Here is a 6,085-nt window from a genome sequence, read left to right as displayed (position 1 = left end):
ATTTCAAGAATTAGGGCCGGGTAGCCGGGCATGGTGGCTCATGCCTGTAATCCCAGCACTTTCGGAGGCGAGCAGATCACAAAGTCAGGAGATTGAGACCATCCTAGCCAACATGCTGAAACCCCATCTCTAATAAAAATACAAAAATTAGATGGGCGTGGTGGCGGGCACCTGTGGTCCCAGGTACTCAGGAGGCTGAGGCAGGAGAATCGCTTGAACCTGGGAGGCAGAGGTTGCAGTGAGCCGAGATCACACCACGGCACTCCAGCCTGGAGACAGAGTGGAGACTCTGTCAACAAAGAGAGAAAGAAAAGAAAGGGGAAAAAAAAAAAAAAAAAAAAAAGAAGGGAAGGAAACAAAGGGAAAGAAGGAAGGAAGGAGGGAGGGAGAGTGGGAGGAAAGGAGGGAGGGAAAGCAGGAAGGCAGGCAGGCAGACAAAGAATTCGGGCCAGGTGCATTGATTGGTTCATGCCTGTCTTCCAGCACTTTGGGAGGCCGACACAGGCAGATCACTTGAGGCCAGTAGTTTGAGACCAGCCTGGCCAACATGGTGACACCCCGTCTCTACAAAAACTGCAAATATAAGCCAGGTGTGGTGGCACATGCCTTTAGTCCCAGCTCCTTGGGAGGCTGAAGTGGGAGGATCACTTGAACCCAGGAAGTGGAGGCTGCAGTGAGCAGAGATGGTCCCACTGCACTCCAGCCTGGGTGACAGAGCAAGACTGTCTCAAAACAAACAAGCAAAAGGATTAGAAAAGTAAGACCAAACCAAACCCAAAATTAGTAGAAGAAATAGTAAAGATCAGAGCACAAATGAAGAAAACAATACAAAAGATGAATGAAACAAAAAGTTGTTGGGGAAAGTTAAAAAAAAAATTAACAAACTGGCCGGGCGCGGTGGCTCAAGCCTGTAATCCCAGCACTTTGGGAGGCCGAGGCGGGTGGATCACGAGGTCAAGAGATCGAGACCATCCTGGTCAACATGGTGAAACCCCGTCTCTACTAAAAATACAAAAAATTGGCTGGGCATGGTGGCGTGTGCCTGTAGTCCCAGCTGCTCGGGAGGCTGAGGCAGGAGAATTGCCTGAACCCAGGAGGCGGAGGTTGCGGTGAGCCGAGATCGCGCCGTTGCACTCCAGCCTGGGTAACATGAGTGAAACTCCGTCTCAAAAAAAAAAAAAATTAACAAACTTTTAGCCAGACAAAAAAGAGAGAAAATCCAAATAAACAAAATCAGAGATGAAGGAGAAATTATAACAGTGCAGAAATTCAAGGATGATTAGGGGCTACCATGAGCAACTACATGCCAATAAATTGGAAAACCTAGAAAAATGGATAAATTTCTAGACACATCCAACCTACCAAGACTGAACCATGAAGAAATACAAAATCTGAATAAACTAATAACAAGTAACAATACCAAAGCCATAATAAAAAGTCTCCTAACAAAAAAAGCCCTGGACCAATGCCTTCATTGATGAATTTTACCAAACATTTACAGAGGAACTAATACCAATCCTACGCAAACTATTCTGACAAAGGCAGAGGGAATATTTCCAAACTCATTTATTAACTTGGTACAAAAGTAATTGTGGTTTTAGATGCCGAATTTTAAATCATTATAACTAGGCTCAAACACACTTTTTTTTTTTTTTTTTGAGTTTCGCTCTTGTTGCCCAGGCTGGAGTGCAATGGCATGATCTTAGCTCACCACAACCTGCATCTCCCGGGTTCAAGCAATTCTCCTGTCTCAGCCTCCCAAGTAGCTGGAATCATAGACATGCACCACCACGCCCAGCTAATTTTGTATTTTTAATAGAAACAGGGTTTCTCCATGTTGGTCAGGCTGGTCTCAAACTCCTGACCTCAGGTGATTGACCGCCTCAGCCTCCCAAAGTGCTGGGATTACATGCATGAGCCACCATACCCAGCCTCAAACATAGCTTTACTAATCAAAATAGGAACCTCATTACAATCAACACATTTTGCCAATGAGAAATTTTTGTTTATTCCTGTAGTGTAAAAAGCCATGCTTTGGGATTCAACAAATTCTTGGGAAGCATTTTCTGCATCCTGCTGGTTGTGGAATCCCATTTGTAATATCTACAAATAAAATCAAATACCTAGGAATGAACAAAGAAGTCAAAGATATCTACAATAGGTCAGGTGCAGTGGCTCATGCTTATAATCCCAGCACTTTAGGAGGCTGAAGTGGGCAGATTGCTTGAACTTGAGAGTTTGAGACCAGCCTGGACAAGATGGCACCCCATCTCTACAAAAAGTATGAAAATTAGCCAGGCATGGTGACCTGACCTGTAGTCTCAGCTGAGGTCGGAGGGTTGGCTTGAGCTAGGGAGGCAGAGGTTGCAGCAAAACTCTATCTCAAAACAAACAGAAAAACTCGACAATAAAAACTATAAAATATTGATGAAAGAAATTAAAGAGGATACCAAAAAATGGAAATATATTCCATGTTCATGGATTGAAAGAATCAATATTGTTAAAATGTCCATATTACCCAAAGCAATCTACAAATTCATTGTAATCCCTATCAAAATACCAAAGATATTCTTCACAGAAATAGAAAAAAATCATCCTTCAAAGCAAGGTTGTGGTTAAAAAATTAAAATTAAAAAAAGAAAAAAATAGTCCTAAAATAAAATACTCCTAAACTTTATATGGAACTGCAATAGACCCAGAATAGACAAAGATATCCTGAGAAAGAAAAAACAGGAGGAATCTTCAAATTATACTACAAATTATACTACAGAGCTGGGGTAACTGGAACAGCATGGTACTGGTTTAGAAACAGGCACAGATGCCAGGCATGGTGGTTCACACCTATAATCTCAGCACGTTGGGAGGCCAAGGTGGGTGGATCACCTGAGGTAGGGAGTTTGAGACCAACCTGACCAACATGGAGAAACCCTGTCTCTACTAAAAATACAAAAATTAGTCGAGCGTGGTATTAGGCACCTGTAATCCCAGCTACTCGGAGGCTGAGCCAGGAGAATCACTTGAACCTGGGAGGTGGAGGTTGCGGTGAGCCAAGATTTCGCCATTGCTCTCCAGCCTGGGCAACAAGAGCAAAACTCCGTCTCAAAAAAAGAAAAAAGAAAGAAAAGAAACAGACCAATGAAACAGAATAAAGAACCCAGAAGTAAATCCATATCATCCACAGTACACTCATTTTTGGCAAAGATGCCAAGAACATACAATAGAGAAAGTACATACAGTCTTTTCAGTAAATGAGGAAAACTGGATATTCATATGCAGAATAAAACTAGACCCCATCTCTTGCCATATACAAAAATCAAATCAAAATGGATGAAAAACTTAAGTCTAGGGCCGGGCATGGTGGCTCACTCCTGTAATCCCAGCGCTTTAGGAGGCCAAGGTGGGAGGATCCCCTAGGTCTGGAGTTCGAGACCAGCCTGACCAACATGGTGAAACCCCATCTCTACTAAAAATATAAAATTTGCTGGGCGTGGTGACAAATGCCTATAATCTCAGCTATTTAGGAGGCCGAGGCAGGAGAATCACTTGAACCCAGGAGGCGAAGTGAGCCGAGATCGAGCCATTGCATTCTAGCCTCGGCACTAGAGCAAAACTCCATCTCAAAAAAAAAAAAAAAATCTGGGTGCGGTGGCTCACACCTGTAATCCCAGCACTTTGGGAGGCAGAGGTGAGAGGATCACTTGAGGTCAGGAGTTCAAGACCAGCCTGGCCAACATGGTGAAACCCCATTTCTAAAAATAAAATAAATTAAAAAATAAAGACTTAACTCTAAGAACTCAAAGTATGAAACTACTACAAGAAAACACTAGGGAAACTCTCCAGGACATTGGCTGGGCAAAAATTTCTCGAGCAATACCCTACAAGCACAGGCAACTGACAAAAACATGGAGAATATAGGATTATGCCAAGTTAAAAGGCTTCTGCACAGGAAAGGCCAGCCTCTACTATCACGTGCACCTGTGCAACAACTGGAGGCCCAGCTCTGTCATGGGGGACTAACTACCCGAGGGCTGGGCCAGCTGCACCAGCTCCAGAGGGGTACTCCTCCCTCCTCCTACCCAAGGGGCTGCTGGCTGCAGAGGCAGGCCAAGCACACAGTGGGACCAGGGACACCAGCCCCTCGCTGCTATCACCCCTGGGTGACCCACGCTGGGAGCTCATGAATATCTGCCACCTGATTCGCATCATCTGCCACCAGATCAAGCACCTGCAGGCAGCTGTGAACCGCACAATGGAGCGGTCGTGGGGGCGCACCACCTTGAAAGAGCAGGGCCCAACCACAGACAAGTTCAAGGAGGCTCTCATGGAAGAGATCCTCAAGTTGAAGTCGCGCTGAGCACCAAGCGGGAGCAGCTCCCCACGCTGCGCACTGTGCTGCAGGTCAGCAAGCAGGCCGCTAAGGTGGCCCTCGCCAAGCTAAAGGGCAAATATGAGAAGAAGACCAGCGTTACCCAGACCAGGATGAAGCTGCACAATGAGCTCCAGGTGTTCGCCCCTGAGGAGGACGTGGCCACCTTCTTGCTGTGCGCCATGTTTGCCACCAGGTGAAACGAGTACATCATAGCCGGATGAGATACAGCAGCAGCTGTCAGCCTCAGAGGATGAGAAAGCACTGAACTCGCTGCTGCGCATGGGCATCCCGCGGAAGCCGGCACGGACCCAGCGGCTGGAGCTGCTCAGGCTGGACCATACAGACACGGTATGACCCCACCAAAGCTGCCCCTAAGGCCAAGTCGGCCACCCCAAGCTTAAGTCATGCCTGTGCCAGTGACAGGGCCAAGGGCACTGGGGTAGCCATCACGTGTTCCACATTACAGGCGTAAGCCACTGTGCCTGGCCCATTCTCTGAGTTTTTAATGGGAGGGGAAAAAAAGCTTTAATGTTGGCCAGAGTGATGACTCACGCCTGTAATCCCGACACTTTGTGAGGCCGAGGAGGAGGATGGCTTGAGCTCACGGGTTGGGACAGCCTGGGCAACATAGCAAGACTGAGACTGTGTCTCTAGAAAAAAATTAGCTGGCCATAATGGCGTGCACCTGTGGTCCCAGCTTCTTGGGAGGCTGAGGTGGGAGGATCACTTGTGCCCTGCAAATCAAGACTGCAGTGAGCCATCATCACGCCACTGCACTCAGCCTGGGTGATAGAGTTAAAAATAAAAAAGCTTTAACGTTGAGCATGTTGTGAGCTGCTGTGTGGAAAGGCCTCTGGTCAGGCTGAAGATCCTTCCCTGGCTGCCAGGCCCGCCAAGCGCCAACTAGAAATGCCCAACGTGGGGCTCTTTGTTACAATGTTCATTTTTTATCTGATCAACCTGTGCACTTTTGATATTTTGATACTATATTTTCTTCCTTAATTCCTCATGCAGAGACAGTCTGAGATGCCATGGTCTATGCTTAGGGGCCTGTTGGTGCTGCCCCAGCTCCCGCTGTGTTGGTCTGGTGTCAGCACGAGGCAGAGTTGTGTGCTCTGTGTAGCATGTCGCTCTAGCCTGCAGAGATGACGGCTTTGATGAGAGAATTCACCAGAGAAGGCATCTAGGCCTGAGCTTTTCTTTGTGCAAACTTTTTGTATTACAAATTCAATTTATTGTTATAGGTCTGTTCAGACTTTCTATTTTTATTTTATTTTTATTTATTATTATTTTTTGAGGTGGAGTCTTGCTCTGTTGCCCAGGCTAGAGTACAATGGCACGATCTCGGCTCACTGCAACCTCTGCCTCCCAGTTCAAGCAATTCTCCCTGCTTCAGCCTCCCGAGTAGCTGGGATTACAGGTGTGTGCCACCACGCCTGAGTAATTGTATTTTTAGTAGAGACGTGGTTTCGCCATGTTGGCCAGGCTGGTCTCAAATTCCTGACCTTAGATGATCAGCCTGCCTCAGCCTCTCAAAGTGCTGGGATTACAGACATGAGCCACCATGCCCAGCCAGATTTCGTATTTATTTTTTAATCAATGACTGATGAGAAGCAATTGGCATTGAGTCAGAATTGTAAATGAAAAATTTTCTTTTTTTTGGAGACAGAGTCTAGCTCTGTTGTCCAGGCTGGAGTCCAGTGGCACAATCTCGGC

Source organism: Sapajus apella, unplaced genomic scaffold (genome assembly GCF_009761245.1).
Source record: "Sapajus apella isolate SASKATOON/1434 unplaced genomic scaffold, GSC_monkey_1.0 scaffold10, whole genome shotgun sequence".
In the NCBI taxonomy this organism is placed as follows: Eukaryota; Metazoa; Chordata; class Mammalia; order Primates; family Cebidae; genus Sapajus; species Sapajus apella.
This window is presented reverse-complemented; position numbering follows the sequence as displayed.